At 37.8% G+C, this 12,291-nt stretch overlaps 1 protein-coding gene across 7 annotated transcripts in view; it reads right to left on the reverse strand.

Moving 5' to 3' along the window:
• PKIB (cAMP-dependent protein kinase inhibitor beta) overlaps positions 1-12,291 on the reverse strand; it is a 111,320-nt gene that overhangs the window by 41,339 nt on the left and 57,690 nt on the right. For 5 of the 7 annotated variants that reach the window (XM_059177695.1, XM_059177689.1, XM_059177693.1 and 2 more), the window contains exon 3: positions 1,954-2,021. The exons of the other annotated variants lie outside the window; for them this stretch is intronic. The gene's annotated coding sequence lies outside the window, so the exon portion shown is untranslated. The remainder of the gene's footprint in view (positions 1-1,953; positions 2,022-12,291) is intronic. 7 annotated transcript variants of the gene reach the window in all.

Here is a 12,291-nt window from a genome sequence, read left to right on the forward strand (position 1 = left end):
CCAAATTGGAATCTCCAAGATGGAACCCTAAGAATATATATTTTGCACAAAATTCACTTGTGATTTGATAAATCGACTACTCTGAGGCTTATTTTTAAGAGAAAATTTGTGTTTCTCACAGGGTGGCCTGTAGGTCAATTTCATGTGCATTATCGGAGATACTTGTTAAAAATATCTGGGAATGTGGCCAGAAATCTCCATTCTCACAATTCTTTCAGTGATTTTATAAATAGTTTATATACTCGGACAAATGAAATCATTATGTGGGCAAAACCTCAAAGTCTATGAAACAATATAATAAAGATAGGAAATTATGATTGTAGTAGTTTATTTCAGTATTATTATTTATATTATACTGTTTTATCATTTTACTTAATCCCCAGGCAAGCCTATAAAATAAGCATTTTTAGTTTCATTTTACTGATAAATTGAAGCATTAGAGAATTCAGGTAACTTCCTCAAACACACAAGATTAAAATATGGATGCATTGGAACTAAAAATTAATGTCACGTAGGTAGGAAACCACCTATATTGTGACAGCGTGTGTAATTAAGATTTCAGTACACCTTCTAATTAAAAAATTTGTTGAGATCTTATCTGATGAAGCAAGCTAGAAATATCTCTCTGTTCCTGCTGGCTGGTTTTATTAGCTACTACACACATGTTAAAGTCAGTATAATAAGCATAGATTACCCAAGATAAAATGACTATTAACTACTAAGCAACAAAATTTCAAGGATGTCCTAGAATCATAAAATAATCTAAGGTAGTCATCAACTCTAGTCAACACAAATATTTACAGTTGAGAAGCCCAGAAGTATGCTAATCTCTTACCACCAGTGAAGAACCTCTCAGCTCCAGACTTTAGCTACTGACTGCTTCATTGTCTGTGTTTACTAAACGGGCCCTAGACTCTGTGCTCTTCAGCTCAGTATGACGATTATTTGTCTTAGTGCTAGAAGAGGACTACATGAGATGTCAAATGTCTTTCAGGGAACAAAATATTAAATGCTGTTGCTACAGATATGCTTTTAAGACAAAGATTTTTCTTCTTCTTCTCATTGAGTCTTCTCAGTTTATCTGATAAAATACCTGCTTGTGAAAAGATATGCTTGTCTTGGCCTCTTGTTAAATTGAAGCAGGAAGGGTGTCCCCAGTTCCCTGTTCCTGAGTTGGCCAGTTTTGCATCTAGCAGAGTAACAGACACTTCAAAAATATGATGAAAGTGACTGAACCTTAGCTATTAGGAGACGTAGGTCTGATTTTGTACAAAATTTCCCTGAAAGTGTGACTGGAAAATACAAAGTCGTCCAAAGCCATGTAACTTTTTCTTTTCTTTTCTTTTTTTTTTAATTTATTTGACAGAGAGAGAGAGACATACACACACAGCAAGAGAGGGAACACAAGCAGGAGGAGCGGGAGAGGGAGAAGCAGGCTTCCCGCCGAGCAGGGAGCTCAATATGGGCCTCCATCCCAGGACTCTGGGATCGTGACCTGAACCAAAAGCAGCCACTTAATGACTGAGCCACCCAGGTGCCCCAAAGCCATGTAACTTTTTTACAGAATACAAATTCTTCCCTTTCCTGTGTTCACACCCTACCCTTTTCCTCTTCCTTCTCATTGATGTTACAGACTTCCTAAAATATGCACACACACAGATATTTTCACAAAGGGGAAAAAAGTAATGACAGTGACATCAAGACAGAGAAATTGCCAAAAAATAAGTCAAACGTTCACAAGCTATAGATAGATTTGATGGTTTTCTAACAGCAGTTTTGATTTCTTTGTTTTGGGTTTTGAGAGGTGATTTTCTGTGTGTTTTACTCTCACTCAAATTTTGCATGCCAACTCAGATTGTTTAGCCATATCCTGTCAAGAGTATTCTTGAAGGAGCCAATTCTTCCACAAAATCAATATCTAATTTTCTAAATAAAGAAGAAAAGGATACTTACAGGTCTCTGATTAAAATATGCTGTTATCTCTAAGAGGTTTAGGAAGAAACTCTGATAAACTTTCTTTCCTGTAAATTAATTTAAAAAAAACTATTAAGTACCAGAAAAGAAACAAATTCAGTTATATTAACAAATTTTATGTATTTTTAAAAAAGATTTTATTTATTTGAGAAAGAGAGAGAGAGAAAGCAAGCAAGCATGATCAGGGAAGGGACAGAGATTGAAGAAGACTCCCAACCAAGATAGGAGCCTGATGTGGGGCTCCATCCCAGGATCCTGGGATCATGACCTGAGCTGACAGTAGACAGTTAAATAACTGAGCCCCTACATTAATGCAGGTGCCCTTACATTAACAAATTCTAATCATTTTGTTTTTATAGAGTTACAACTGGTAAACACCATGACTTGACTTTCTTAAGAAAAGCAACGCCTCCAATTCTACAATAAAATTTTCTGTTAACAGTCAAAAGGCCTTCCTCTCAAGTAACAGGTGTTAGTACCTAGAATTGCCAGCTACAAAATGCAGTGGATAATTACTGCATCAGTGCTGTTAGGGATTAATGTCAACTTGAGAAGGTCATCATCTAAAAGTGACTGTCCATTACAACAAATACTTATAGGCACAGAAACATGCAAGAAAATATTTGGCATGGCCACACCTTTGGGAAACTATAGAAACCTATTATACTTTTGGAATAGGACTGTAGAAAAATTTTTAAATCTTTCTTAAGTGCCCTGAGGCATTGTACCAATATTCCACTACCCAAATGGGGACCATGCGAAAGGAATTCAACAATCTTGCTCCTAAAAACAATGATAAACAATGCACATATAATTTCTGTTCAAAAAATGGGCCCTGTATCCCAGGGTTGAGCACCTGACACAAGAAGGATGAAAAATAATAGGGGCATGAACTATCTGTATTCACACTAGCCATTGAAAGCAAGAGGGCACTTTGCAAATTCCCTCCACCACATTCCTACCACCTTCGGCCAGCCTGCCATTTACTCTTCTCGGACTATTGCAATGACATCCTAAATGACTCTTCTCTTATGCATTCTTGCTTCCTGCAAATCCATTCTTTACTCAGATGTCAGATGGAATTATTTCAAAGTAAATGTGCTCATGGCCATTCTCTAATTAATCCTTTACAGCCTTCTCATCACCTACAGGATCAAATCCAAGCCCTTTCACAGAATGTATGGTGCCCTCCAGGAGCTGGCCCCAATCCACCTCTCCTTCATTTTCACCCATGCTCAACCTGCATTAATCCTAAAGCTCTGAGGTCATACCCAATGAATGGCACCTCTTTGCCTTATTTATACTGCCCTTGTGACTGAGGTCCTTTGCCCGTGATCCCCTCCCTATCCCCTGGCTAGCACACATTCTCCCATTCAGGGTTAACTTGGGCACCCCTATCCCAGAAGACTTCTATGCCCTTTGGGCTAGTATGCTCGCTCCCCTATGCTCTGAAACACTCTGGTGTATCTCCATTATTGAACTTACAAATTTCTGATTACTGCCTTCCCATCTCCACCTCACACAATTTTTTTTTTTTTTTAAAGATTTTATTTATTTATTTGACAGAGAAATCACAAGTAGATGGAGAGGCAGGCAGAGAGAGAGAGAGGGAAGCAGGCTCCCTGCTGAGCAGAGAGCCCGATGCGGGACTCGATCCCAGGACCCTGAGATCATGACCTGAGCCGAAGGCAGCGGCTTAACCCACTGAGCCACCCAGGCGCCCACCTCACACAATTTTTAAAGCCTTTTGAGGACATTGGCTGTGACTCATTCTTCTTGCACAACATTTTGTACATGGTAGGAGGAATAAAATAAATATCTGTTGAATGTCAAGGTGCATGAGGTATTTTTCAAACTCGGAGCTGCCTGAATGCATACTTTATCACTGTGAAAGAATTTTAAAATCCAAAATGGATATCTTTTAACTTGTTCCTGTACGCAGCTTCCCATATGGTTTGCACTGTTCCTCTCACTCTGTATCTGGGACTATTTCCCTCCAGTTGAGTCTAATTTTTCAGGACAAATATAGGGAACTGAGAAGAGGAAGAGGAAAACAAATGAAAACATGATCATGGGGGAAGTAGTAATAAAATTAAAATGTATACGCTTCAACATTTATGTACTATAATATAAATATTCACCCCTAAAAACAAATTTACAAAAACATACTTTTGTAGTTCTAATTTTCTCAAACATCTGTATACAGCTCTTGGCAAAGATCTAGTAGAAACTGCAAACAGGAACTCAATTTAAACTAAGTTTGATAACACTAAACATTGTTATTTGTGTCTTTCAAATGCATGTTTTAAAAAATCCCCTTTGTACACCTATACCATATTAGTGTTTTCATCTTATGAATTTCCCCTATTCCTGCCCATTGTAATAGAACCAAGAAACAAAAAAAGAAAGAGTATGCTGACAGAGTTACTTTTCCCTCTCTACCTCTTCGCAGTTTATGTTATATCCAAGTATAGTCACAGGACGGACTTTGATAACTCACACAAATCAAAATTAAAGATTAAGAGACTGGGGGAGTCTTTACTTGTCTTAAGTTATCAACCGTCAACAATTTTACTAACAAAAGAGCAGTAATTTCTGAAAGGATTTCAAGAACAGTGGCATGCCCTTAATAACAACAACAAAATTGTTTGAGTAACACATCTCCTATTTATGAATATTTATTTTTATAAATTATAAGTATCACTCTACTAATAGACTAATGTAAGTTATATGTTATATTATAAATTATTACATATACTAGATACATTGACAGAAATTTAAAATGAAATAAAAATATAACTGGCTATTCTACTGTGTTCTTCCTGAACTTCAGTATAAGATGCAGAATCTGTAAGACATTGCTACTGCACATGGTCTAATTCTCTCTACTCTCTCTCTTAGAACAGCTATTAAATCTAGAGAAAACATAGTGTTATATACAAAGGCTAGGAGATACTCAAGGCGAGAAGGCAGCAGTCTCACCAAAGGGTATTTGTTGCAGGTTTGACAAGAGGAGCAGATCAAGGTGTGGGTAGGTCAGCAGAAATCCATCATATCAGAACCATGTACACTCAGAATTGTAAATCATCTAGTCCAGTGGTTTTCAAACTTTTTTTTTTTTTTCCCAAATGAACTCTTTAGCAGATGGTCAATATGTAAGACAGATCCACGCAGAACTGCTCTGGTTAAAGCAGCTCCCAGGCTCTACCCACTCTCTCCTCTTCCTCCTCTCCTCTTCCTCCTCCAAAAGATGTAGTCTGAAAAGGACATAACCACACTGCCATTAGAGATGAGGCTACCAGGCTGGAGATGGAAGGAGAGCAGCCATTTCAAGACAGAATTTAAAAAAGCAGCTAAAATTACTCAGACTGGGCACTTGTTCATCTTCCCTTTTAATGCCCCTGTCTTTTTTTAAGGAGAGGCTTCCCTGTGAATCCTGATCTGATCTCAGTTGTAAATGTAAATACTTAAACTATGATGATCCATTAGCATTTAAGATAATTTTTGCTCCTAGTGTTTGGTAAAATAATGAGTATTTATTTTCTCTTTGAAATATATATTCCCTAACTTGCAAGCTTTGATGACTCAAGCAGCCAGCCATGTCGATATACAATTAATTTACATAAAGAAGGAGGATCTGGAGCATCTCAAACACAAGATTTTAGGAGGTCCTTGAATCCTCAGAAATCAAGATAATAGTTAGTGCATTTTTTTAAAAAATCAAAATTAGTTTGAAAACTCTGTGATGAGGGATGCCTGGGTGGCTCAGTGGGTTAGGAGGCTGTATTCTGCTCAGGTCATGATCCCACGGTCCTGGGACTGAGTCCCAGATCAGGCTCCTTGCTCAGCAGGGAGCCTGGTTCTCCCTCTGCCTGCCAATCCCCCTGCTTATACTCTTTCTGACAAATAAATAAAATATAAAAATATATATAAATAATAAATAAAAACTCTATGATAAAAAAAAAATCAAACATTTAAATAAAGATTTGATCTGTATTTGTGCAACTCAGCTTCACAAACCTTGCCTGGACCTGGACCTGCTCCAGTATCTTCTCTGAAAGAATAAAGAACTAAATTTAGGGGCGTCTGGATGGCTCAGTGGGTTAAGCCGCTGCCTTCGGCTCAGGTCATGATCCCAGGGTCCTGGGTCGAGTCCCGCATCGGGCTCTCTGCTCAGCAGGGAACCTGCTTCCTCCTCTCTCTCTCTCTCTGCCTGCCTCTCTGCCTACTTGTGATCTCTGTCAAATAAATAATAAAATCTTTAAAAAAAAAAAAAGAACTAAATATAAATATAATGTCAGATTACTTGTATTAAATAAATGTCTGTCTCTACATTACCTAGGATTATAGAAAAAGAAGCAAATGTAATCTGGAGGACAAAGTCCAAACCAGGTGCGTTCTGTGATATATACCTTTACACCTCAGTCTGAAGGACTGAGGACGAGGTTAAGGCGTTTGGGAACAAAGAAGCAGCTGGACAACTGTAACACATGAAGTAATCCTTAGCTCATGCTTGCATTTGAGCAATTTTACAATTTCAGTGAGCTACTAAATCTAGTTCTAGTTGATTCAATAAATATTCTTCTATTTTCATTTTTTTTAAAGCAAATCGTAGTTCTAAAATGCATAAAAACCTGAAAGTTGAAATGGGTCAAGTGAACATCATCTGATTCCTAAAAGCAAATTAACTACTTCAACTGCAAGACCTAGTTTCAAAAGGCTGCTCTTAAAATGTATTTAACCTCTCAAGCATGACAATGGTGAAAACAAGCTTCAAAGAAGTGAATCATCCTGACATTAGCAAGTACGTGCATTCATGAAGATGTTTCCATCCACAGCCCTAGTTTAGGAAAATAAATGACTCCATGTCTGACACAGAGCAGGCACTCAACACATATTTACTAAATATATAAATGAATCAATGAATGGATGAACTTTGAAAAAAAGGTAGAAACAGGTAGACTAGGACCAGATAATAAAGAGCTTTAAAGGTTAAGAGCAGGAGGTTAAACAAGGGGTGGGGGAGTAGCTCTTTAAAAGAAAGAATGGGTGGCTTGATAGAGCGATCAGTAAATCCAGCTAAAAGTCTTCTCGCAATAATCTTGGCAATGGGCAATAAAGGCACACCAAAGGGTAAAGACAATAAAATTATAGTAAGGAAGGTGTAGCAGCTGCTGCTAGTTGGCTCCCAAAGTTCTTCTCCTTGTCTTCTGTAGAAACAGGAAGTTTACCTGGGCACGTGGCTAAAGACCATATAACCAGACCTCCCACACTGCTAAATAAGGCCCTGGATTTTGCCATTTGAAGATGGGCTATGAGCAGAAGTAATGTATTTCATTTTTAGGTTATTTCCTTAAAAAAAGGAGAATGTGGCCTCTGCCTCCTCTTGTCCCTTTGTTGAACACCCGTCTGTGCCTGCTGTGCTGAGCCATCACCCATCAAGCAGACAAGGACAATCAAGACTTTGGGGATGACAAAGGATGGAAGGAGCCTGCATTTTTAGCAGGGCTATGCCACTATTCCACCCCTGTACTATTGACCTGACCTCTCCACAGTACAAAACTACATTTGCATCGTGTTTAATCCAGCTATTTTGGCTCTTTGTGACAACTGGCAAACATCTCTTATCTGATACAGATGAATCTAAAAAACACTTCAAAATGGAAAATTCCATAGAACATGGTGATAACTCTAGTGAATGAAGGAAAGCCGTGAGCTGAAACAATTCCAAGGTTTTATGTTTGGGGAACTAGGAGAGTGGAACCACTAATACAATAACTGATGAGGAGGAGAGCTGGTGACAATAGAGCCCAGGGGACATGGACAGTAAGTCATGTAACTATGGACTCGGGCAAGAGAAGAAAATTTAAAATGGAAACTTCAGCAATTTTGTATAGAATATAGTTGAAAAAATGAGAATTGATAGAATGTCAGACTCAGAGAGATCAGTGTGTCAGAAACTTTATAGGTGTTCTCCCAGAAGGCAGGAAGAAGAATCAGTAATCAGCTAAGGCCAAAATAAATAAATAAATGAATAAAAATGTTTATTCTTATCTTAATAAGGGTAGTGATTTGAAATCTGAAGAACAGAATTAACCTTAATCCAAGAAGACAAACAAATTTAAAAGGGATTTGATATAGCTTATAGTTCTTAAATCTATTTAAAGTTCTCATGAAAAATTAAAGCAAACATTTCTTGAAATAAAAAAGCATTTATGAGGGTTCTGAACAAGCCAAGCCTCAATCATGCCTTAGTTTCCATTTAAATGTCCAGAAGGACAAGACAGGAAAAAAAAAAAAAAAAAAAAAACAAGCAACAGGTACTTACACCATTTTCTCTTTTCCTTATTCTCACGGTAGAGGAAGGAACAAGAGGAGAGGAGCAAAGGGAAGTGGAAGCAGAAGTGTTTTGTTACTGTTCTCATCCTTTCTACAAGGCTAATATCTGGAAATGACAAAATGAAACAAAAGCCTCCCCAACTTTGACTAAGTTACATTCAAAGACGCAGTAGATCTGGATCTAAATTTAATTCACAGTGGATCTAAATTTTTGTTTTGAAGTTAATACAAGGTTGGCAGAGGGCAAGTCAACTGTGACAATGTAAGAGTCTGGGAATCTGTTTCACTTGCCAGATGCATTCCTATTATTGGAAGATCACCAGCGTTCCAGAATATTCAGGCAGCCTTGTGTGCCATGCTCTTAGATAGCTCATCCTCCCCACCTGGCCTCTGCCACCAGAGGATATTTTTTAGGGAGCCATCAGACCAAAGATTTCTGTTCTCCATTCCACTGGTTACCACTATCCACTTCAGACTGATGACAATAACTATATTAGCTTTTTCTTAAGATTATTTTCCTCCCTAGCTTTAGGCTGCAGAATGTACATTGTAGTTACCCAAGGACATCAAAATTCCAGGATTCTTTACCATTATATTTTTACTGAAACCAATCATACTAATTCACTTTGTATGAGGAATTGATATTCCCCTCCTTTCCTTTGAAGAGAAATCTGTTAGTAATCTTTTCCTCTTCACATAGTGACTGCATTATCCATGGTCTTTAAACTGTGTGTGTGTGTTTGTGGTGGTGGTGGTGGGGGGGGGGGTTTGTCCTTATTGTTCCTAGCATTATACTTGAGTTTCATAATCTTTTTAAAGTTCTTAATACTGGCTCAAATTGTGGGATTACACCCCACCTTTTTTTTTTTTTTAATAATGACCAGACATTACTATTTATTCATTTAAGTAAATCAGGGTAGAAAGGCTTGCCCTAAAATAACCTCTCCTTTATAAATGGTTGCAGAATACCTGAACAAAAGTTACCATACACCATCAGGTTAGCTTGTGGCAAAAAAAAAAAAAGCTTATTATTCTAATCTTGAGTTGATATAAGGGAAGAAGGTATATGTGTATCAGGGGCGGGGGCAGGAAGGAGGATTGTGTTTCATGGTACTTAGTTAGCGTACAACATGCAAAACTGTCATGCTTCACTCCCATCTGTCCTGCCCATCTCGTCAGGTGTGGCTTATGTGGTTCTAAAATTCCTGGCATTGAACATATAAACTGAAAGCCACTCTGATAACTCAGGAAAGCCCCTTTCTCTACCTCCTTATCATGTGTCATTGGAAAACCACATTACTAAAGCACCAGTTACACATTTATTATAAACTACTTACTGTTTTTTAATGTTTGCTTGCCAAGCTTCAATAAAGGAAGTTATATTTTAAATTTTTTAACATTATATTTATTCATCTGAGAGAGAATGAGAGAGAGCATGGGGGGTGGGGAAGGTCAGAAGGAGAAGCAGACTCCCTGCAAAGAAGGGAGCACCCCCCCCCCCCAATGTGGGACTCGATTCTGGGACTCCAGGATCATGACCTGAGTCAAAGGGAGTTGCTTAAACAACCGAGACACCCAGGCACCCTATATTTTAAAATTTTCCAACAATATTACATTTCTTAGCCTATAGTACTTTCTTGCTTATGTCACAACCCTCAAACACCAGGAAATCATCTCATAAGCCTCAGATGTGCTCTAAATGATTTACATTTTAATAGTTATATCTGGAACTAAAGAGAACACTGTCCACCATCACAGTTAAAACAGTAATTTCAGTGTTAATAAAAAAAAGAATTAAAATTCTGAGACTAGCCCCAACACTCTTACATTCATACTAGCATATTTAGATCTGGCGTTTATGTTCACAAAGAAAGCCAATGAAAACGATGTTATATAGGAACGTGAATATACCAACACGGGAGCTAACAAGGGCTGAGTGTTCATGATTTTCCAGATATCTCACACTGGACATTCCCACACTGAATCCTTACAAAAGCCCTCAAAAGTAGATACTAATACTACTGGATACCTGACAGAGACTGTGGTTATAATAGAACCAGCACCAAGCGGTGTCAAGATGGGAACCCAGTCTGCCTGACACTGAGACATACTGTCGCATGAACAGCAGTGGAACTTGATTCATTCAACCCACAGGAGCCCCCAAAAGTAAATACGTGGAAAATATGCGACATTATGTTTTCAAAGTGGTTTTTGCAGGACATTGTATTAGCATTGCATTTTAATACCAGATGCTCCATCCTCACCTTGATGAGATCAGTGACCTGCTCAAAGGAGCCAGCTCGGTTTTTTCAGAAGCACAACAATATCCTTGAGGAAGTTCAGGACAACACTGGGTGATGGGACATGAAGGAGGACACATGATGTAATGAGCACTGGGTATTATATAAGACTAATAATCATAGGCCTCTACCTCTGAATCCAATAATACACTGTATGTTAACGAATTGAATTTAAATTAAAAAATAAAGACAAATTAACCAATATTAAAAAAAAAAAAAAGTGTTTCTATCCTTCCATATCTACCAGAAAGTGATTTCAGGGACTTATAGAGTAATGGGTATGAAGTGGAAGAGGAGCACAATAAATGGATTCTCAATTTTAAATGATATATATTATTAAATATAAAAATAATACAATATATTATTCTCTATAAATACATTTATTATTGTTGTCGTTATTGTTACTGTTACTATTTAGTGCTCTTTGGGGTAAGACAAGATGCTTTTATGAAACGGACACAATGACTTGTGACAGGACAGTAAAGCCTTCGGACTTCATTTTCCATATTTGCTCAGATAGCCTGTGGGAGCTTTAAGGGCTTCTGCAATGTAACCCTTCCTGAGCCATGTTGAGAGATGGTGTCAAAGGCAGGAACACTAGGCAAAGGAAGTCAGACAGTCCAAAAGGTTTGGCCAGAGAAGGCTAACGCTGGGAAAGAGTCTAATACTAAAGACAGTATAATGCTACACACATGGGCTTTGAAGCCAGATGGTCTCTAGAAGTTAATAGCTATAACTTGGATAACTTTGGCCCAACTTTCTGTATTTATAATGTGGAAAGAAAACTTCTGCCTCACAGAATAGGTTATGAATGTTAAGTGAGACAATGTCTGAAAAGTACTCAGTATAATGCCTAACACGTAGTAAGTGCTTAATAAATGATAGTCATTATTAGATGTTCCTTGTACCCAAGGAGAAACTATACTTTAGAAGGTTAAGTGACTAGCACAAGATCTTAGGCCGTTTCTTTATTGTGGGGGGAAGGAAGGGAATACAAACTCAGCTGCATCTAAGGCCAAATTGCTTCTAAATAACCAATTACCACCCAGGGCACCTGGGTGGCTGTCAGTTAGGCATCTGAATCTTGGTTTCAGGTCAGGTAATGATCTCATGGGTCTTGGGATCAAGCCTTGGCTAGTGGTCGGCGCTCAGCAGGGAGTCTGCTTGAAGACTCTATCCCTCCGCCCTTCCCCACCTGTGCACATGCTCCCTTGCTCGCTCTCTCTCAAATAAATAAATGTTTTTAAAATTTTTTTAAATAAATAACCAATTACCAACATAGGACCAGAAAAGGTCTGAGAAAATTTCAAATGCACTCTAATTATTTTTTTTCCCACTAACAAAACTGACGTTATAGCCAACTCTTTTTTTCTCTTCCTGACCTCCATTTCCTTTCAAATCTAACTGTGTGAATTCCTATGTGATTTGATTCTGTTAGTTCTTGGGTTAAAGGTCTCCTTGCATCTATTTGACCTGATATTCTCAGTTATAGCTATTTCTCTTTCCTATAGCCTAGGAAAAACACACATAAAAGAGAAATCTACAGAGGAACATTATTCAATAGGCATTTATCTTTGCTATTTAATTTGCTGCAGATTTAGAGATGTTTCTAACTGAATAAGATATAGAATGTCAGTCTCAGATTTTAGAATAATATTAAGAAAAGAAAAAACCTGAA

This window comes from Mustela lutreola, chromosome 6 (assembly GCF_030435805.1).
Source record: "Mustela lutreola isolate mMusLut2 chromosome 6, mMusLut2.pri, whole genome shotgun sequence".
Taxonomy (NCBI): domain Eukaryota; kingdom Metazoa; phylum Chordata; class Mammalia; order Carnivora; family Mustelidae; genus Mustela; species Mustela lutreola.